Source organism: Dasypus novemcinctus, chromosome 14 (genome assembly GCF_030445035.2).
Source record: "Dasypus novemcinctus isolate mDasNov1 chromosome 14, mDasNov1.1.hap2, whole genome shotgun sequence".
Classification (NCBI taxonomy): domain Eukaryota; kingdom Metazoa; phylum Chordata; class Mammalia; order Cingulata; family Dasypodidae; genus Dasypus; species Dasypus novemcinctus.
Genome location: NC_080686.1, coordinates 34,784,915 through 34,808,103, shown reverse-complemented (window position 1 = coordinate 34,808,103; position 23,189 = coordinate 34,784,915). Strand labels below are relative to the sequence as shown.

The following is a 23,189-nucleotide window of genomic DNA, read 5'->3' as shown; positions in this document are numbered from 1 at the left end:
ATATTCTAAAGAGTAAGCATTATAGCCATGTCTCCTCTGACAATGTGGAGGATGGAATGTCAGCTAGGTGTACCATTTTCTCCTTATTGTCCTGGTCCCAGATCCTTGAAAGAGAAATCCAATGATAATACAACTGCATACATGAACAAATAAAATAAGTTAGCAAACAAAAATTAATCTCAGGGTGTTAACACAATAAAGCAACAGTGTTCAACTGGCACACAGAATGAAGCAGCAGTTAACAAGCAGCTTGTAATATGAAATAAAAGAACATAACTTATATCTTCCATTATCTGGGCAGGATCTTGACAGCCTAATTTGTATACTCTTGAAGGTAAACAGTTTTAAACCATGGGAAATAGAATGTGAAATGAATTATAATGACCTATTCTACTCTCTCAGATTACATAATGTCCAGCCTTCAAATACTCTTCAAATACTTCAAATACTTCAAATACTCTAAACCCAAAGTCTGTCCATGGCTTTAGGAACTGTAATATATTACAGCTTAGGACTATGGTAAATTCTAGCATTTCTTCCTCTCAGAAATGCTTGTAGAAAGAAAACAATGTGAATATGCAAAGTGTAAAAGTAGAAATGCTGTTTTATCCTGCAACCATCATTAATATGATGACTGAAATGTGGCTATCAGCAAAAGACATATAAAGATACATCAATCCTACCTGCCAAGGTGACTCTGTTGCTACAAAATTAATGAGTAGTCTCCTTCCTGCAAGAAGAATCCTTTGAGAAGGGTACCTGCCTAGATAGTGCTGCATATTAATCAAGACCTGCACATCCCTCCTTGGTCTGGAAGGGTCATTCTTCTATAACCTTTACATTTATCTTGATAGTTCTGAAGTGTTTTTTGATTAGTCATTCCTTAATCTGCAGGGCTGCCCTGTAAGAGAAGTCAATATTATTAAACTGAGGAACGAAAGGATTAAATGATTTGTTCCAAGTTCCATAGAACATCAGTGCCAAGGACAGGATTAATACGTAAAGGTTAATCTGATTAACCATGGTTTTCTCTGGATGCAGGTGACTTTTTTTGGAATAGGTTCATCAAGAACTTTGGAAGTTGGTAACATATTTCCAAGGTATCCTTGCCTTCTTAAAGAAAAAAATAATGGAAGATAGTGTAGAAGTCATTATATCCTCAAAAAGGAAAAATGGCATGGAGTGCTGTGCCATGGCCTTGTGGAAGTGTAGTGCTAGCGCTGTCAGAAACTAGGAAGTGTGGTGAGAGCCATTGTCCATTAGTGAGGATGCGAAATTATCCAGAGATGAATTAGAGTAAATACCACGGACACTGAGTAGCATATAGTCAGAAAGGTATGATGCTGTCACCTAAGCCCCTGGGATTTCAAGGGGAGAATGAAGATCATGGTGAGTGGATGGAGGAGAATCTCTGGGTAAGTTTTTCATCGTTAAAACTGGTCTCATCATAGCTGTCCTTTGTAGCTGTGGTGAGGTTCTGAGGATCAAGCCATTGGCTATAGAATAGTTACTAAGCTACTCACCTTGGACACGATCGGCTTCCTGCTGAGGAGGTTGATGGTGCTGGCTGCAAGTGATAGATGCTTTGGGCATCTCTGCCTCCGGTCAGCACCTACCTTTGTCCCTTCTTATGTCATTTATGGCATTGGCTTCTTGCAGAAAATAACTGTTCTGCCTAAGTGGAGATTGTAACATATCCTCTAATTACTCAGGACCTGAACATCCTGAACAAGAAGGGTCCTTTTTGCCTATCAACGCCCCCAACACCAACACCAATTTCTCCCCTTAGTGCCCCTGTCTCCCAATCATTCATGCATGTTCAGGATTCTGCTTCTTTCTAGAAAGCTGTTTCATAGGGAAATGAAAAGCATTCATACAAGCAAAATACCGTGATGACAACTTATTTCCAGAGGCATGGAAAAGTCTATTTGTGAAGAAGCAATATCTTTTTAAACAAATTATACTGGATTAAGGTCATTTCTTAACAAGTCCCACCACTAGTTTAGTTGTGTTTTTTTGGTTGTTTTTTGTTTGTTTGTTTTCTATTTAGGCAATGGCTACCAGATAGACAAATTGTATGTGTGAATAAAGATTTTCAGGATTTTTTGACTTATCAACATAGGGGATCACTGACTTAACATGTAAGTTTATTTTAAAAAATAGAGATTAACTTTTTCAATCCACTATAACAATTATATACATCTTTACAAGACAATTGCATGACTCTATCAATGGAAGAGGTATCTTATAAAGAAGTGTGAAAAAGAAGAGAACAAAGGCTAATATTTTAAGATATTATCATGCAATACTTATTACAAACAAATGGTAGTACATTGGAACATATTTTATAGTTTACATTTTAAGAGGGACACTATTCCATATAATTTCTTTTATATGAGCTATGCAACATTTGTCAAAGTCACAGATGCTGAGCTAAAATCATTGCAATAATCTCACGTCACTTGTGGTCTATTTCTTTTGTTTATTTTTGACCATCTGCTTGTCACCTTCAGATACCTAGATATATAAAATCGATTAAAAAATGAGCACCTTTTATGTGGTCACTCAGTACCTAGCACAAAGCCTCACAAAATAAATTCAAAATTAGTGACATGTGTACTTTTTATGATCTATAAGGATACTACTACAATTTTAATTCTAAAAAAAATTGATACAGATCCATAAACAGTTAGCTTTCTTTTGGAAAAAATCAATTTTTTAAAAAAATGGACATGCTTTTTTGAATCTTATGAAATGGAATTACTAGTTGGAAAAACCCTTATCACTAGGTCTATTTTGGGTACAAATAAAGATGATTAGAATTATTGGATGTAAGAAGGATTTAGGAAAAATAAAATAGGTTTGAAATTATTTTATATTTTGGTGGGTAACATATATTATATTTACAATAGAACTGGAAGCTATGTTATTCTTAAAGCAAGTAAGGACCACTGATTGGTTAGTTCAAATACAGATTTTGCTCTATGAACATGTCAAGTTTATACTGGAAAGGGCTATCACTACAAAAACTTTTTATTAGGGAGGCTGTAGGTAGGGGAACTGGGAATAGTCTTAGTTATCCAAACGAAGAAATAATAATGTTGATGTCAAGGAAAATAATTTTGTGGAACATGTTGGCTGCTCTCCTGCTAGAAAGTCTGATCGCTGTAAAGAGATTAAACACATCCAATTTGCTTTAGGTCAAAGTCCTCATTAAAATGAGAATTTATTGCTTACTTCCCTTGAGAACTATTAAAACCTCTTTTCAAAAGGAAATAGTAATTGCTATGGTCTTATTTAAAATACATTGTGATCCATCCTAGAAAGTCTACCTAATATATTTATTTTTTAAAAGATAAAAATAATCTGGGGAAGAAAAGAATGTAACATCCAGAAGTATTAATGGTGCTATTCTCACATTTTTATACTACCTCTCATTCAAGCATTTGACAAACTAGGTACAAGAGACAACTTATTCTAAAGAATCAGCATTATGCAATGGAAATTTTGCAAGGCTGTATTTTCTGCTTAAACTTTGGCCACCTCTATTGTTACTGTCTTCTTCATCATTGTCATCATCATCATTCCCATCTTCACCACCACCATCACATTAAATGTCAACTCCTCAAGTTCTTCCCTGAACTCTCTTCTTTGGTCACTAGTGACTATCTTCCCCAAATTTTTATTCCTTTATCCTGACTTAAGTTTCTTTACAATAAATGTAAACATCAAAAAAGTGCTTGTGTTTAATTATCACTAAAGCCATGTAAGGCCAGGAATGTTATCTTTTTGGGTTTCCTAATATGTCTTCTGTACATAATACAGGTCCTGACATATAGTTGGTACTCAAAAAGCACTAGTGGAATGAATTATTTATTAACAACTCATACCAGCATGTTCAATTATATGTTTAAATCATATTTTTGGAGTATTGACTATGTTATAGTCACTCATCAATGAAGAGAGGTTACAGTAGGGGAAAAAAAGGTGAACCCCGCTTTCATAGAGCCCACATTCCAGTGGGAGAGAAATACAATAAGAAAGGTTTAAAAAAGTATATTACTTAGTATCCTAGATAGTGATAAATGCTAAGCACAAAAGTGAAATGGGAAATGAGGATAAGAAATATTGATAGATGTGAAATTTAGAGAGGTTGCATTTGAACCAATATTGGAGGGAAGTACGAGAGAGAAATCAAGTGAATTTATTAGGGAGGTACACTCCAAGTCTACATAATCTAACATACAAATGAATGAGGAGGCAGGAGAATGCCTTGCAAGGAGGCCAATGTGATTGGAGCAAAGTGAGGCAGGAAGGGAGTAGAAGGCAACAAGAGCCTTGCATTGTGAGTGTAATTGGAGTCAATTGGAGGAATTTGAGCAAAGAAGTGATAATACATTCTTAAAAGGATAATTCTGGCTGTTGTGTTGAGAATATGTAATGGGGCAAGGGTCAAGGCAAGGAATCCAGTTAGTTATATTGCTGGGAACTGAATTTAGGTCCTCTGGCACAGTTTGCCAACACTACTCACACAAGAGCTATGGCCACATTTTTTTTTAAAGATATATTTTATTTATTTCTCTCCCCTTACCCCCCTTCTGCCCCCGTTGTCTGTTCTTTGTGTCCATTTGCTGTGTGTTCTTATTTTTGTCCACTTTTGTGGTTGTCAGTGACACGGGAATCTGTGTTTCTTTTTGTTGCGTCATCTTGCTGCATCAACTCTCTGTGTGTGCAGCGCCATTCCCAGGCAGGCTGCACTTTCTTTTGCGCTGGGTGGCTCTCCTTATGGGGTGCACTCCTTGCTCATGGGGCTTCCCTATGTGGGGGGCACCCCTGCTTGGCACGGCACTCCTTGCGCGCATCAGCACTGCACATGGGCCAGCTCCACACAGGTCAAGGAGGCCCAGGGTTTGAACCATGGACCTCCCATGTGGTAGACGGACGCCCTATCCACTGGGCCAAATCCGCTTTCCTATGGCCACTTTTTATCTGCAGCATAGGATTTGTTTATTCCACAGATATTATTGAATTCCTGCTATGTGCTTGATAATGTGCTACACCGAAGAAGAAGAATATATCAGGAAACAAGAGAACATTGAAAGTGTATAATTGGATTAGTCATTAATTTTTACTATTTGACTTATTTGCTAAAATATTTATATGATTGAAAATTAAATGAAAGCTGGGGGGAGGAATTAGCATCTAGACTTGCTACAAAATATCATCTAAAATATCCACTTTTCCAATAAAACATTACAAACATGAAAAGAAGCAGGAAAGTGTGACCTAAGCACAGAAAAAAGCAGGCTATAGAAATGTAATGGTCAGATGTTGAATTTAACAAGGACTTCAAAGCAACCCATTATAAGTATGTTCAAAGAACTAAAGGCAATTATGTATAATGAAGTAAAGGAATGTATGATGATAATATCTCTAACAGAAAGTATCAACAAAGAGACTTTTAAAAAAATATAAAAATAACCAAGTGGAAATTCTGGAGTTGAATAATACTGTAACTGAAATGAAAAATTCACTAGAGGGGCTCAACAGAAGATTTGAACTGGCAGAAGAAAGAATCAGAGAATATGAAGATAGATCAATAGAAATTATAAAGGCTATAGAGAATATAAAGAACAGAGAGGGAAAAGAATGAGGAAAAATGAACAGTATCTCAGAGAAATGTGAGGTACCTTTAAGCACACCTATATAAATGGCTGATCTTCAAGAAGAAAGAAGCAGAATATTGGAAGAAATGATACCTGAAAACCCACCAAAATTTTTGAAATTCGAAATTAATTTATATATCCAAGAAGGAAAAACACAAAGAGAACTACACCCAGATATATCATAATAAAAATGTTGAAAACCAAAGACCAAAAAAAAAAAAAAAACACAATAAGATAAAAATGATACACCACACACAAGAGAACCTCATAGCTGACTTCTTATCAGACACAATGCAAACTAGAAGACAGTGGGATGACATATTCAACCAAGAAGTTTATAGCCAGCAAAACTATTTTTTAAAAGCAAAGCCAAAATAAAGATATTCTTAGATAACCAAAAGCTAAGAGAATTTATCACTAGCAGACCTGCATTATGAGAAATCCTAAAGAAAGTTCTGACTGAAAGCAAGTGTCAAAACAGTAATTAAAATCCACAAGAAAAATCAAGGAGTTCCATTTAAGGTAATTAGGTAGGTAATTATAAAAGAAAATATAATGGCATATTTTGCTCATTTCTTCTCTTAACTGATTTTAAAAGCAATGGCATAAAATATGTAATAAATGTATTATTGCCTCTTTATAACATAGAAATATAATATATTTTACAATAACAGCATAGAGGAAATGGGTTGGAGCAAAGCTGTATTAGAATAAAGAAATGATGCCAATTGGTAACTTGAAACAGGAAGAAATGTAAAGAGTTAGAAATGATAAAAGGAATTACATAAGCACTAGAAAGATAAACTTGTTTTCCTTTTTTTGCTTAGCTATTTATTTATTTATTTATTTATTTATTTATTTATCTCTCCTTCCCACCCCAGTTGTCTGTTCTCTGTGTCTATTTGCTGCACGTTTTCCTTTGTCTGCTTCTGTTGTTGTCAGCAGTACTGGGAATCTGTATTCCTTTTTGCTGTGTCATCTTGCTGTGTCAGCTCTCCGTGTGTGTGCGGCACCATTCCTGGGCAGGCTGAACTTTCTTTCATGCTGGGCAGCTCTCCTTATGGGCCGCACTCCTTGCGTGGGGCTCCCCTACGCAGGGACACCCCTGTGTGGCACAGCATTCCTTGAGTGCATCAGCACTGTGCATGGGCCAGCTCCACATGGGTCAAGGAGGCCCGGGATTTGAACTGTGGACCTCCCATGTGGTAGACAGACGCCCTAACCACTGGGCCAAATCCACTTCCCTGCTTAGCTTTTTAAAAAGATATAAAGATATAAAATAAAATTGTAACACTATATTGTTGAGATTGTAATATATACAGTTATTATATGTACAACATAATAACACAAAAGGGGGCAGGAATGGAGCTATATAGGAGTAAACATTCTATAGTTCACTTTAATTTATTTAGTATAAATCTGAAACAAATTGTAATATATACATTCAAGCCTTAGAATAATGACTAAGAAAATAATTAAAAATTATTAAAGGGATTGAATTGTTTCTTTAGAAAATATATGTTTCATACAAAAGAAGGCAGTAAAGGAAAAACAGGAACCAAAAGAGACTTGAAACACATAGAAAACAAAAAGCAAAATGGTAGATGTAAACCCAAGTTATCAATAACATTCAGTGTGAATGGATCAAACAATCCAATCAAAAGAGAGAGATTATCAGGTTGTATTAAAAAAACAACAAGATCTAGCTATACATTGTTTACAGGGGTCACAGTTCAGATTCAAAGATATATAGAGATTGAAAAAAATACGATGGATAATAATATACCATGCAACAGCACCCACAAGAGAGCTAGAGGGGCTATACTATATACTATATAATGTCAGACAAAACAGAACTTAACAAAAAATGGGAATGTGTGTTGGCTAAGCAATCAGTGTTGTACTATTGCCAAACTCTAGATAAAATGCAAGAAAAGCATATAAATACATAAGAAAATGTTCGTATAGTGGCTCAAGGGTGAAGAGAATACAATAAAGCCTGAAAAGTGTTCATTGATTTTACATAAAAAATAAAATAGGTGAGATACTCTTTTTTTTTTTTCTCACTTGGGGGACAGTTTGAAGTTCTTTTATGAATCCCAAAAAGTAACAGATTATTGTTTTGAACTAATCCATTCCTGTGTGAGACCCTTTCAACTGGACTATGTCAGTGAGGTGTGGCTCACATTGAGTCTCTGTCCTCTTACTGGGTTATAAACAGACACACAAAAAGAAATTTTCCTGCTATGTGTGAGAGAGAGCTGCAGGAAAACAGTGAAGACCTGAGAGGCTAAGAGAGGCCCAGGAGTCTGGAACTAACAGAACACTGAGTTACAGAAAGAGGTGCCCTAGGGGATGGGCCCATGGAGTAGCTCAAGGTGGAGGAGATGACCCTGCCATATGCCTGATTGCCATGTGGCATGACACCAGAATCAACAGGAGCCTGACTTTTGTGAGAAGGCATCTCTGATGGTAACTTCATTTAGACATTTCACAGCCTTTGAACTGTAAGCTTTTACCACAAATAAATACCTTTTATGAAAGCCAACACATTTCTGGTACTTTACATTGGCAGCCCTGTGGCAAACTAAGACATCACTTTAGGGTGTGGGAAACCAAAAAGGGAAAGCAGACTTCACTGGTTTGTGGAAGGAGTGGGAGGGTGAGGAAATAAAAAGAATAAAGAACATTCTTTCAAGAAGTTTGGCTATGGAATGAAAGAGAGAGTGGTAGATAGAGACATTCATGATATCTTTAGGAAAAACAGTGAATATATATTCATTTATTGTTTTCTGAGCATGGAAGTGATACACATACATTTAAAAATGTGAAGTTTATAGGCATATATTGTGTAAGGTGATAGTCTCCCAATTTTTGACACCAAGATAACAATTGTTAAGAGTTCATGTAAATTCCTCCAGTTGTATATTATATAATTCATACTATTGAAAAAAAGTGGTAGGACATTGTGAAACTGGTATTTCCTATAGCAAACAATTAGCTATCTGAAAAAAAATGGGTTGCAATTCAAATGCAATTAAGATCATAACCCGTAGTCACATAGATTGAATAGATTTTCTAGGGACATCCATACCTATACATAGCCATCCTCATGATCCATCTTATCCAACTGGAAGTGGTCTGCCAGTTCAGATGAGATAATAGAAGTTGAGTTTTCTATATGAGCCCATGATAATTCCTACTATTTAGAACACTTATCACAGGGTATTATAATTTCCTTTTTTTTTTTTTCTCTGATTACAGGGCAGGGATTATATTTAGGTTAATATTGTATCTACAGAACATAGTACCAATCACAGTGGGGAGCTCAATTTTCTTACATTTTTTTTGAATTAATGAATTAGTATATAGTAGCATAGATAAGGTATGGTGTGTATCTGAGAGAATGATTTTATGTTTGGTCTTGGCCTTTATAGCTCCATGGTATAGCTGATGGTTCTAATTACTCCAAATAAATTATACTGGAAGAATTGAATTTTAGCAAATGGTACTTCCTAAGCAGAGTAGGATCATGCTATCTAAAGTGACTGGAAATTTTAAATGATTATTGTCAGCCTTTAATTTTGCATATATAGCATTTAGAGTAGCTTGAATGAGGCAATAAATGTGACTTGTGATAGATGAATGGCACTGGTATCAATATGCATATATTCCTTGATTGTCAGGGATGGCTTAGTTTATTTAAAACAGCAGATATTAAATTGAAATAGATTTCACTTTGTTTCAAATTTCAGTTCAATTGAATTGTAAATTTCACATTTTTTTGTGAACAAAAAATGTCACTGGAAAGACAAATACAATTAAAGTTCAATAATAGCCTACATATATTTTTTTCACTAGAACAAATGAGCCATTGTATTTTGGCACTGAGTAAATTCCCATTTGTCATGAAATTAGCCATTTCTTTTCTTTGTTATCTGTTTTCAAAATGGGTCATCAGTCTGATTTCTTTGTTAAACTATGCATATTTTTCACTCATATTTTTTAAGATTCTCTGATTAATGATTACTAAGGCTTTGAAATATGAAAATGTGAAGGCCAATTCCATTACAGAAATAATAATAGAAACATTGGAACACAAAAAGTGTTTATAAATAAGCCTACTGAAAAAATACAAAATTAAGATAAAGTGTCTATTATTGAAAATGGGCTTGCATTTGATTTTGGATCCACTTCACGACAATAAAAATAATTCGGTACGTTGCTTTACATTCTTTGAGGATCTCAGAAGAGTCCTTGGACATTGACTTGGCATTACAATGATTTAGGTTAGAATACCAACCTTGGTAAAACTCTCGCTATTTGTGGATGACATGATCCTGTATTTAGAAAATTCTGAAATGTCTATGAAAAGTTATTTGAGCTAATAAATGAGTTCAGCAAAGTGGCAGGATACAAGATCAACATGCAAAGTTCAGTAATGTTTCTGTACACTAGTATTGAACAATATGAGGAGTAAATCAGGGGAAAAATCCATTTACAGTAGCAACAGAAAGACTGAAATACCTAGGAATCAATTTAACCAAAGAAGTAAAGGACATATATGCAGAAAACTACAAAAAATGCTAAAAGAAATCAATGAAGACCTAAATAGGTGGAAAGACATTCCATGTTCATGGATTGGAAGAGTAAATATTGTGAAGATGTCAATTCTACCCAAACTGATTTATAGATTCAGTGCAATACCAATCAAAATTCCAACAGCTTACTTTATAAAAATAGAAAAGGTAATTATACTAAATTGATTTGGAAGAGAAAGTGCACCCAAAGAGCCAAAAAGCATTCTAAAAAAGAAGAGCAACATAGGAGGAATTTCACTGCCTGACCTTGAAACATATTATAAAGCTACAGTGGCATAAATATAAACACATCAATCAGTGGAATAGAACTGAGAGTCCAGAAATAAACCCTCTCCTCTATGGCCAACTCGTTTTCTACAAACCTGCCAAACACATGTTAATGGGACAAAACAGTCTCTTCAACAAATGGTGCTGGGAGATCTGGATATCCATAACCAAAAGAATGAAAGAGTACCCTTATCAGATTCCCTACAGAAGAAGCAACTCAAATTGGATCAAAGATCTAAATATAAAAGCCAGAACCATAAAACTACTAAAAGAAAATGTAGGGAAACTTCTTAAAGACTTTGTGGTGGGTTGTGGTTTCTGGGACCTTACACTCAAAGCATGAGCAACAAAAGAAAAAATAGATAAATGAGACCTCCTCAAAATTAAAGACTTTTGCATCTCCCAGCACTTTGTCAAAAGGATGAGAAGGCAGCCTACTCAATGGGAGAAAATATTTGGAAATCACATATCCAATAATGGCTTAATAGCTATGATATGTAAAAAGATGCTACAGCTCAACAATAAAAAGACAAATGACCCAATTAAAAAATGGGCAAACGACTTGAATAGACATTTGTCCAAAGAAGAAATATAAATGGCAAAAAAAAAAAAAAACACATGAAAAAATTGTCAACATCATTAGTGATCAGGGAAATGCAAAGAAAAACTATAATGAGATATCAATTCATAACTATAAAAATGATTACTATTAAAAAGACAAAGAACCATAAGTGTTGGGAAGGATGTGGAGAGACAAGAACATTTATTAACTGTTGGTGGGAATGTAGAATGGTATAGCCACTGTCGAGGACTATTTGGCAGTTCCTAAAGAAGTTGAATATAGATTTGCCACATGACCCAGAAATCCCACTGCTGGGTGCATATACCCACAAGAACTGGGAGCAGTGTCACAAAAAGACATTGCACACCGATGTTCATAGTGGCATTTTTTATGATTGCCAAAAGATGGAAACAACACAGATGTCTATCAACTGATGAATGGATAAACAAACTGGTATTTACACACGATGGAATATTATGCATCTGTAAGAAGAAATGAAGTTGTAAAGCATATGACAACATGGATGAACTTGGAGGACATTATGTTGAGCAAAGCAAGCCAGACACAAAAGAACAAACACAGTTTGATTGCGCTATTATGAACGAAATATATTGTGCAATCTCATGGAGTTAATAACTTGAATATAGGCCACCAGAAAATATAATGAGGTTAGAGAATGGAAAGCTAAGGATTAATTTGTGCAGAATAGATTAAAAGGATGTATGTTAATCTTTGTAAATGAATGGAAAATGTGAAAGCACAACAATGTTTGTAACTGGCCATATTATTGTGCAGGTATGTCAGCAGTTTAAAGGGAAAGTCTAAGGTTATATATATTACTATACGGAAGGTAAAAAATGCAACATGGGACTGTATAGGAGAGTAAAACCACAGGTAAAATATGAATATGGGTAAAATTGCATATATAAAACTGTCTTTCTTTGAAATTGAACAAATGTACTGTTAATAGTACAAGATGTTAATATCTGACCAAAAAAAATAAACCACATTATATGAAGAGAAGAAACCAGACACAAAGTGCTATATATTGTATGGTTTCATTTATATAAAATGCAAATATAAATTAATTTATAAAGATGAAATTAGATTAGTGGTTATGTAGGGCTGGGGAAGGATAGAGGGATTGAGAGGTGACAGCTAAGGGGTGTGGAGTTTTTCTTTTTGGTGAGTAAAGTTCTAAAATTTTTTGTGGTGACAAATGCACAACATTGTGATTACACTAAAAGTCATTGATTATATAATTTGGGTAGATATGGTATGTGAATATATCTCTATAAAACTGCTTCTTAATAAACAAAACAGAAAACAAAAAAAGCAAGCTGAGGGGAAAAAAAGGAGACTAGAATTCAACTACTATGAATTTACCCAGATTTACCTGCAAAAATAGAACAAGATATCTATGCACAAGGAAAGCAGCGTCCAACAAGAGATGACTAGTTAAATTAGTTTTCCATATTGTGGAGTTCTATTCAAAGAATGTATGTGTTGACTGAAAAAATGAATGCCAACATTTGGATTAATAACTCTCCTTAGAGTATATTGGGCAATACAATAGAAAACTACATTTATAATAAATACGTATTTACCATATATTGTTACTCTATAATAATTACATATGTCTTCTCATTTAATATTTGTAATTACACTGTGAGAGATATATTCTGTTCTGATTTTTCAGAGGAAGAAAGAGAGGTTAAGTAACTTTCCCAAGGTTTGAACAATATTCTGCTGCCCAGCAATATTCATAGGAGTTATAAAATTGCATACTTTTCATCTGCTTATTTAATGCTTATTTTCATTCAGTAGCTTCTTTCTATACACAGTTGGTCAAATTGTACTAGGCCAGAAAATCCTAAAGAAAACTTTGAAATCAGATAGCACAGTTGCCAACTAAAAGTTAACTTGTTTTAATATTAAACATTTATCCAACTATACTTTGCATCTCTTAAAAATAATTTCACAATTATAATTATACAATTATATTGCCTTTTTGGTTATCATCCCCCAAATTAAGCATGGATGTTAAAATGTTTGAGTATGAATGCATAGGATTTGGAGTAGAAAAATCTCCACAGGGCTGTGGCTGCCCATCAGAGTCTGCAAAGAATGGTACATTTGTTCTAGATAAATTCTTCAAAGTCCCTGAGACCATTCATGAATCTAGAAGTATCATGTGATATGTGTGCCATAAAAATTATTCCAAGAATTTTGGAAATAGGTAGGATTTTGTGAGTCTTTGAAGGTGAATTCATAATTTGTAACTGCAAGGGGTCATCCAAAACTGCCTATTTGCTCCCTTATTCTCCATTGTGACTATTCGAAATTTCCCTACTCTTCCTAAACTTCTGATGATAAAAATTCCCCCTCATTTTCAGACTTCTACTTTATGGGGAAAATAAGAATTTTAGAAGGGATGGTAGACAGACCATGTTAAGATGGCCTCAGTGAACCCGCTTCTTGCTCTTCATACCCTCAGCAGTCCCTTCCCCTTGACCGAGGGCTAGTCTAGCGACTTGCTTCTAACAGAATATGACAAAAGAGATGGGATGTCATTTGTCATTGTGACTTGCATCTTTCCAGCAGACTCTATTGCTTCCTGGCTACCACACTTTGATGAATCAAGCTGCCTGTGATAGACAGAATTTCTAAAATGGCCTCCAAGGATGTCATACCCTAATTCCTAGAATCTGTGAATGTGATGATTATGTTACATGGTACAGTTAACCTTAAGATAGGGAGATGAACTGTGTGGGCCTAATTCGATCACATGAATTCTTAAAAGCAAAGAGCATTCTCTGGCTGATGACAAAGGGTGAAGTAAGAGGCATTTAAGGAATGAGGATTCAACATACCATTGCTGATGAAGGGGACATGATGAGGAATGCAGACAGCCTCTAGGAGCAAAGACCAGCCCCCAACTGACATCCAGCAAGAAAATGAGAATCTTTCAGTCCTGAACCCACAAGATACTAGATTCTTCCAACAATATGAATGAGCTTGGAAGCAGATTTTCCTCCAGATCCTTGAGATAAGCACTCCCGTGGCTGATACCTTAATGCCAGCGTTGTGAGACTCTGAAGAGAGGACTTAGCCCTGGCTTTCTGGGTTTCTGATCTACAGAACTCTAAGTTAATGTATTATTTTACATTTCTCTGTTTGTGGGAATTTGTTATGCAGCAATAGAAAACCATTATGCTGCCATATTTGAGGGCCTTATGCAGTAAGGAACTGATGACAGCCTCTAACCAACAGCCAGCAATGAACTGAGCTCTCAGTCCAACAGTCTTGAGGAACTTAATTCTGCCAACAACCACATGAACTTGGAGGTGGCTCCTTCCCAGTCAAACATACAGATGCTTGATACCTTGATATCTTCTGAGACATCCTGAAGCAACAAACCCAGCTAGCTTGTTTGAATTCCTGACCCACAGATACTGAGAAATAATAAATGTGCATTGTTCTAGGCTGCTAAGTTTTTTAGTAATTTGTAATGCAACAATAAACAACTAATACAGATGGAAACTCGCTCAATTCCTCTCCACCAAACCTACAGCCAATCACGATGAGAAATACAACCTGACATTCCAGTGAGTTTTATGTTAAATCCCATGATCACTAAGTATTTAGGAATACTTTTTATTGCATCCATTCTTTCCTTTTGGCTTCCACCATATCCCACTTTCCTGATTACTTTACTGAGAGCACTTTTAAGAGGACGCAAGATCACCGTATTCGAGTGGGTTTTGGTCACCATTGGAAACATGCCTCCTTCTTGGTCTGGGGGGAAAAATAGCTCTCTCTCTAGTAATTTCTCCTTGCTCTGCCTTCAGAGTGGTTGGCCAGCCCATTTCCATCAGACCTTTTCAGGTGTGCATCAGGTACCAGTCTCTACCTCCTCTGCATACTAACAGCCATATAGCAAGCTCTGAGAAATACTCTTGCAGCTTTTCTCATTTGGACTAAGCACCCATCTCTACTTGCCCATTGTAAGAGAAGGGAACACCCAGTCAGTGACAATTCAAAGAAATCTACAGCTACCTTCAGCTTCCTTCTTTTATTTTTTTATTTTTATTTTTTAAAGATTTATTTATTTATTTATTCCCCCCCCCCCCCCCCCCCCGTTGTCTGTTCTTGGTGTCTATTTGCTGTGTCTTGTTTCTTTGTCCACTTCTGTTGTCGTCAGCGGCACGGGAAGTGTGGGCGGCGCCATTCCTGGGCAGGCTGCTCTTTCTTTTCACGCTGGGTGACTTTCCTCACGGGCGCACTCCTTGCGCGTGGGGCTCCCCCACGTGGGGGACACCCCTGCGTGGCACAGCACTCCTTGCGCGCATCAGCACTGCGCATGGGCCAGCTCCACACGGGTCAAGGAGGCCCGGGGTTTGAACCGCGGACCTCCCATATGGTAGACGGACGCCCTAACCACTGGGCCAAAGTCCGTTTCCCAGCTTCCTTCTTTTAGATGTCATGGTGGACGATCTACAAATGCTAGCAGAATTGATATTACATTCTTTTAGCGTGTTCTGCATAGCCATGCTAATCCCAGTGACTTTTTTCAGCCTCTGGAGCCTCTGTTAAAGTTAGGAAAACAGCAGAAAGCATCACTTAATATCATGCTCCAAACAGTATTAAAAGAGTAGCATTTTTAAGGATGAATTTGTGTCCTACAAGGACAAAGTAGATTATACAATTCACTCAAATATTTAGCCTTGGGTAAATTTCTTGGCATTATATCAGCATGTGGTAGGACCTGTAAATATAGCAAGAACATTGAACTAAAAATATTTTACTATTCTGTAACCATTCGTGTATAATTTGCAACATATTAGATATGTAAAACATTTCTGTTTTGAATAGACTCTAATGTCAAGATACTATACATACAACCCAGTAGCACACCAGTTTTATCAGTACTTGTCACATGCTTAGAGGAAGTTCACCATGTGTAGCAAACATCCTGGTTAATTCCCTAACATTCATTTCACCCATGTATTGGGGTAAGCCAAGTCCCCTTGTCAGTGAGTGGTCAAGAAGGGCCATGTGTCCAGTGAGACATGAGAGGAGGTCTTCTGGGGACTTCTGGGAAAGTTTTCCTGGCTCCAAAGAGAGAATTCCCTCCTCCCCACAGAAAGAATGGTTTTTTATTCCTCTAGATATTGTGACAGAACAAGAAAACTAGAACTGCTGCAACTACATTGCTACCATCTTGAAAACTGAGCCAAACCTAAAGTAGTCTGAGAAGGGATGGAAAGAATCTCAGTCCTTGATGATATCACTGAGCCAGTGAGTCAACCAAACTTGAAGCCTATATGTCTCTGGATTTTCTGTTACATGAAATAATAAATAGCCCTGCTGTTTAAGAACATTGGAATCTAGATTCTTATTACTTGTATACAAAATTCTACTGAAAACAGGTTTTGATGAGTAATAAAACACAGATATCAAAAAGTACTATTTATAGTTAAATTTATCCACACATATCCAGGAAGAAAATTAGTAGATATAAGACAAATATAAAAGCAAACTTAGAATGGAGAAGAGGGCCTACATTTAGTTTGGTTTTTATGCAAGGACTAATCTGGTACAAAAATCTAAACTTCAGACAAGAACTGGGACAGAAACATATAGTCAAGAAACAAATGGAGTCAGGATTTGGAGGTAGGTATTACTTTCTCATATTCCAAAGGCAATTACCTCAAGCCATGGCAAAGTCCTCACCATGTAAGAAGCCAAAGCTTCTAGGTCAACATGGAGAAATTGTTGTTGAAACTGAAAAGGCTTGGAATGTTTTTTCATCTTCTAGGAAGATCACAGAACTCCTTGCTTGACCGAACATAAAAGATTAAAGATGACAATAATCAACATGTGCCTGCTAGGTGTCAGTGGGTAAGGAGCAAGTTGTAATTCCCTTGTGTGACAGGTTGAAGCTAATTGGGCCCCAGAAAGTCCTGTTCTTACAACCAATCCATTCCTGTTCATGTAAACCCATGGGACCTTTTGATTAAATTACCTTAAATTAATTTAAATTGAATTAAGGGCCTTTGATTAGATTGTGTGACCCAGGGTGGGTCTTAATCCTCTTAGTAGCATTCTTTATAAATGAAGGCATAAAAAGCCACAGCCACAGAAAAAAGCTGCAGAGACAGAGAGAAACCCAGCTGCTGAGAGCGAAGGCCCAAGGAAGTAGCTTTAGCCAGAGATCAGAAGCAATGAGGCCCAGAGGAGAGGGAAGAGATGGGCAGATGCTGCCATTGTGCCCTGCCATGTGACTGAGCTGCAGCTCAGAGAAAAGGTCTCTGCTGGTGCCTAGATTTGGACACTTTCACTGCCTCAGAACTTTAAGCTTTTAGCCTAATAAATCCCACTGTAAAAGCCAACTCACTTCTGGTATATTTGCTTTGGCAGCATTTAGAAAACTAAAACACCTGGTCTAGAGAAAGGGTAGGCCACCAGAAAGATCCAGACAAACACCGAGAAGTACAGGACATTCTGTTAGTTTATCATTATACCACTTTACATGGTAGTGGTTTTATTTCAGTAAATTCAATGAGAGTAAAGAAGATATGGAATCAAGTCAGAATTTATAATCTTATACTAATTCATTTTCATTGGTGCTCTTGAGTTGTCTTACCTGCATTAAAACATACATAGCTGCATATACAATAAATGGACATTTTCAATTACATGACCGTTGGTGTGATGTTGTATGTACATGGTTATATATATTGTAGAAAGTTGTCTGATGAGAGTAATTCTTTCCTTCAAAACCAATTCTAGAGGAAGAGCTCTACTATTCCATAAATATGATCACTCAAGATAGATTTAAATTTTACAAATTGACATTTTTTCCTAGCTATGTAAGCTTCAAAATCGACATTTTTTCCTAGCTATGTAATCTTTGAAATTTTATTTCATCCCCCAAGTCTGTTTTCTCCTTAGAAAATGGAGATAATAATGGTTCCCTATGAGGCTTGTTATAAGGTCTGAAGGAGGGAATGTGTGGGAATTGCTTATCAGACATTAGGGTAACAGAGACCAAATAAATGTGAGCTCTCAGCCCACTTTTCCTAATATGGAATTATATTAGGGAGGGGAAAACCATTGAGTAGACGAGAGCATTTTACAGGCCAATGAAAATATGGTTTTCATGATTTAAAATAAAGTGCTGGTATATCTAGGGCTCAATTGTTTTAAGGAATGTTTATCACAATGGAGCTACAAGAAGTCAGAACATTTTGCTTGGATGAGAATTATAAGTTACAGATATTAAAACATAGCACTATTTTTAGATGGATTATACTTAGCTATGTGAAAAATAATTTCCTGGACCTTATTTTTTGAATTCTTAGATAAAAGAGAAAAGATTCTGTTTAAATGTCAGTAATTGTTTAAATGCCTGAGAGTCGTATTTTTAGCTCCTCGTTGCTGACAGTTCTAGCTCTGGAGGATGACTATGAGAGTGTGTTCCAGTATTTGCCAACAGAACCAAATAAACAAAATAGGTGTCTGACAGAAAATTGTATTCACAGAAATCAAGTCACTGAAATCCAATGTGTGAGACAGCTGAGATGGTTTAAAGAAGAGGTAAAGATGACACCTCTCCCTTCCTTTTAATCCTGTGCAAACTGCCCAGGGGAACTCAGAACAGCAGTCTGCTAGAGACATGCGTGGTGGCAGGATGCTCTTCTGCTTTAAGGGCCCTTCAGCAGAAGTCTTAGCTCCTGAAGGACATGGAGAAGGGATTAGGAGAAGGCTGCAGGGAAGGAGCAGTGTGGGCAAGGGCTCCCCAGGCTCTTCTTAATGGCCCACTGGAGATGAAAGGTACTCCACTCACACAGCTCTTGACCAAGGTGTAAGGGGGAGTGAGGAGTGGAAGGACAGTGTGCGTGTGAAACAAGTCTGTTCTAAGTGGCTAAATAGGTAATGTCTTCCACACACTTAGGCTTTGCTCTTTGAATCTCACTATTATTAGCCTAAATTTTAAGAGGCGTTAGAACATTTCTACTTTAAGTCTTCCCCTGCTGAGCCCCGTGGTTCTGGGACCCTGCGTTGCTGACCGGTGAGAGAATCATATATCTTGACTATTAGGTAAACAGGTGACGAGACATCTCAATGGTACCTCCTTTTTGAAGATTTCCCAAACCTGTCCTTTATTACAGTTTATGGCTGTTTCTCTTCTCTCACAGCAATTTGTATATGTGCAAAACTATATGCACATTCAGGCTTCAAAAATTATTTGTTTACAAGTCTCTTTCCTCCACTAAAGGGCAGGAACCTGGTATTATCCATATGTAAATCTCAACATCTATCAAGTAACTGATAAAAGCCCTCGATATTTTAATTGAGTAAATAAATGCTGACTTTTTTTTTTTTTTACAACAAATGCAAAAGTGGAAATCCAGGGAAGAGTGGAAGGAAATTTTACACAATTCCCATATCCAAAGAAGATGGAATACGGTTTCAATTTGTTTCTGTTTAATAAATATTCAGGTATCAACCAATGTATCACGTAAACAGGATGATTAAGATATTATTCCTACTTTAAAAGTATTCAAATCAAATAATTAAAATTTGGTTTCCAGAAAATATCTTGACATCTGTTTGTAGCTTATTTATATGTTTGATGGCATTTAATCCATTTGTGAGTATGGGACCATTTAAATTGGCTTTCTTATTCTAATTTAAGAAACTATAATCAATATTGCCAGTAAATCATAAGAGAAAAACCACTAAGTTTTCTTTAATTGCTCAATTCTACATACAGTATAGATACATGAAATTATACTTCCTGTCAAGGGTTACATAACTGATTGTTGTGGCTTAGAAGTTATCTGTTCATATGTTTAGTTGTATACTTGCCTCTTAATCAGTGAGCCTTCCATACTGTATTGTGCTGTTCACAGGTCTCCTTTGGTGTTTGAACTGTTGCTACCATCCAGTGGTGGAAAATGGTATGTCGTGACATAAAGGAAGTCCAGTCCCCCAAATAACTGTTGACCATAATCAAATTTGTACAATAAATTACCCAAAACTAAGTTCTTTATAATATTTTAAAAAGCCAAAACAAATTAAAAAATTAAGTCCTTTAAAACATTTACTGTTCTAACAGATCTTTATCAATATGTGCAAATGTTGCTGTTGTTTGATAATGTCTCATTCTTGCATTGCTGCGTTCATGGTTGTATTACATATTTCTTTTATATTCTTCCACATTTATTACAGTTAGATGATGGTTCTTATCTGATAATTCTATATGATTTGTTTTATTCTTCCTCCTTTTGCAGGTTCATTTTGGTCTTGCTTCCATTTGATATCTCCTTTAATATTTTATTAGCCTTTCTCATATGTTTCCCCAGAATTCAAATCCAAGGTTCAACCATTTTTATACATTTTAAAACTCTGCTTAGGTAAATAAATGCTTGGATATATAATCAATCCTCATAAATCCTGTTTTCCTACTGCTTAAGTTTAAATGAAGTGATGTTCTAAGAAACTTGAGCTTTATTTTTTAAAAGATTAAGTAAATGCTCATAAAAGTATATGATTTCCATAAATAGTCACCAACTACCTGCCATCTTACAGGGTCAAGAATGAACAAAACTAATGTTTAGCTAATCAATGCACGCTTGTGAGTATATCGACTTGTACCTCTAGAAGCATACTTACAATCTTTACTGTTTGCCTTAATTCCTTGTCAGATGGACACTCAGTATCCCTACAATAAATTCTTCAAAGCACTTTCCAATTTACGTGGTTCTTGGCAGTACATCATACTGCAAACTCTCCTTTCAAAGCAGCTTCTTCTCTGAGTATGGGATATGAAGAAGAACCACTCTCATGACTAGATCAGAGGGAGTAAGCTTTATTTAATAGTCTACTATTGGCAGCCTTTTAAGGTAACTGTGGTAGTTTGAAGCTATATTTAGCCCAGAAAGACAACCTCTTAAATTGAATTCATTTCTATGGGTGTGGATCCATTGAATGTAGGATATTCTTATGAAGCTACTTCAGTTAAGATGTGACCCACCTCATTCAGGATGCGTAATAATTCTCTTACTGGAGTCCTTTGTAAACAGAATGGGGAGAGAGAGAAGGAGAAAGAGAGAGAGAAGGTCAGTTAAGTATGAAGTCAATGAAACCAACAAAACCTGGAAGAGAAGGGAGAGAAAAGCAGATGCTGCCATGTGCCTTGCCATGTGACAGAGGAAAAAAGATTGCCAGCAGCTGGTCTTCAGGCAGAAAGAATGGCCTCAATGGTGCCTTGACTTGGACATTCTCACAGCCTCAACTTTAAGCTAATAAATTCCCATGGTTTAAAGCCAACCTGTTTTATGGTATCTGCTTTAAGCAGTCTAGCAAACTAAAACAGATTTTGGTACCAAAAGAGTGCAGTGCTGCTATTTCAAATACCAAAAATGTAGAAATAGCTTTGGAATTAGGTAATGGATAGAGGATGGAAGAATTGTTAGATGCTTGATAGAAAAGCCTTATGTTGCTTTTAAGAGACTGCTGGTGAAATATGGACATTAAAGATACCTCCAAAAAGGCCTTAGACAGAATTGATGAATGTGTAATCATAAACTGGGAGGCTCTTTCCATGCCTAGCACAGCCATGGCTCATGGTCCCAAGAAGCAGGTGAAGTGTGTAGCAGCTCCAAAGCACTGGATGCTGGACAAACTGACTGGTGTGTTTGTTCCTTGTCCATCCACTGGTCCTCACAAGCTAAGGGAATGTCTCCCGCTCATCATTTTCTTAAGGAACAGACCTAAATATGCCCTGAAGGGGATGAAATAAAGATTTGTGTGCAGCAGTTCATGAAGATTGATGGCAAGGTCCGCACTGATATAACTTATCCTGCTGGTTTTATGGATGTCATCAGCATTGACAAGACTGGAGAGAATTTCCTTCTGATCTGTGTTACCAAGGGTTGCTTTGCTGTTTATCATATTACACCTGAGCAGGTCAAGTACAAGTTGAGCAAAGTGAGGAAGATCTTTGTAGGCACAAAAGGAATCCCTCATCTGGTGACCCATGATGCTCGCACCATCTGCTACCCTGATCCTTTCATTAAGGTGAACGACACTATTCAAATTTCAAATTGATTTGGAGACAGGCAAGATTACGGATTTCAAAAAGTTTGATACAGGTAACCTGTGTATGGTGACTGGAGGTGCTAACCTTGGAAGAATTGGTGTGATCACCAATAGAAAGAGACATCCTGGCTCTTTTGACGTGGTTCATGTGAAAGATGCCAATGGCAACATCTTTGCCACCCAGCTCTCCAACATTTTCGTTATTGGCAAAGGCAACAAACCATGAATTTCTCTTCCCTGAGGAAAAGGTATCCACCCCACCATTGCTGAAGAGAGAGACAAGAGACTGGCAGCCAAACAGAGCAGTGGGTGAGATAGTCTTTAGTTGACATGAATGGAGAACAATATGTGATTTAAAATAAAGCATGATTAATTGAAAAAAGAAAAGAGGCTGAGAGAAAGGGGATCTTTGTTTTAAAGTGGAAGAGAACTTGGTAAAATTGAGTTCTAATATTGGATGGAAGGCAGAATTTGAGAGTGATGAAACTGGATATTTAGCTGAGGAGATTTTGAAACTGGAAAGCAGAGCCTAGATTTTCCTTGCAACTTCTAGTAAAATGTGAGAGGAAAGGGAAAAGCTGAGAACTGAACTGCTGGGCACAAACAAACCAGAAACTGATGGTTTGAAAACATTGGAAATCTGGAAAGTGAGTTCCCAGAGAAAAGAACTCCATGGGAGGGTTTAAACATACATGAAACTTGTCAACCATTTCAGTGCTGGTCACGATTGGAAATGCAGTTATCCAGAAAGGATCTGTAGAAAGTTGTTTTGTCTGATGATTTGGATCCCTGTGTCCTGCATGTGAAACCAACAAGTTTTTTTGTGATATTGGTATGAACAAAACCAATGCCACCCTGGACTAAAAGGAACAGTAAAGGGCAGACTGAAGAAGGATAAATGACTTCAAAGGCAGAACTATGGAAGCAGAGGATTGTACCAAAGACATCTTCTCAGGCCTAGAGAGTAAACCCACCTATGTG

At 36.6% G+C, this 23,189-nt stretch overlaps 1 pseudogene; it reads left to right on the top strand.

The window, feature by feature from the left end:
• Positions 1-21,726: 21,726 nt before the first annotated feature.
• LOC101415034 (small ribosomal subunit protein eS4, X isoform-like) lies at positions 21,727-22,521 on the top strand (annotated as a pseudogene).
• Positions 22,522-23,189: the final 668 nt, after the last annotated feature.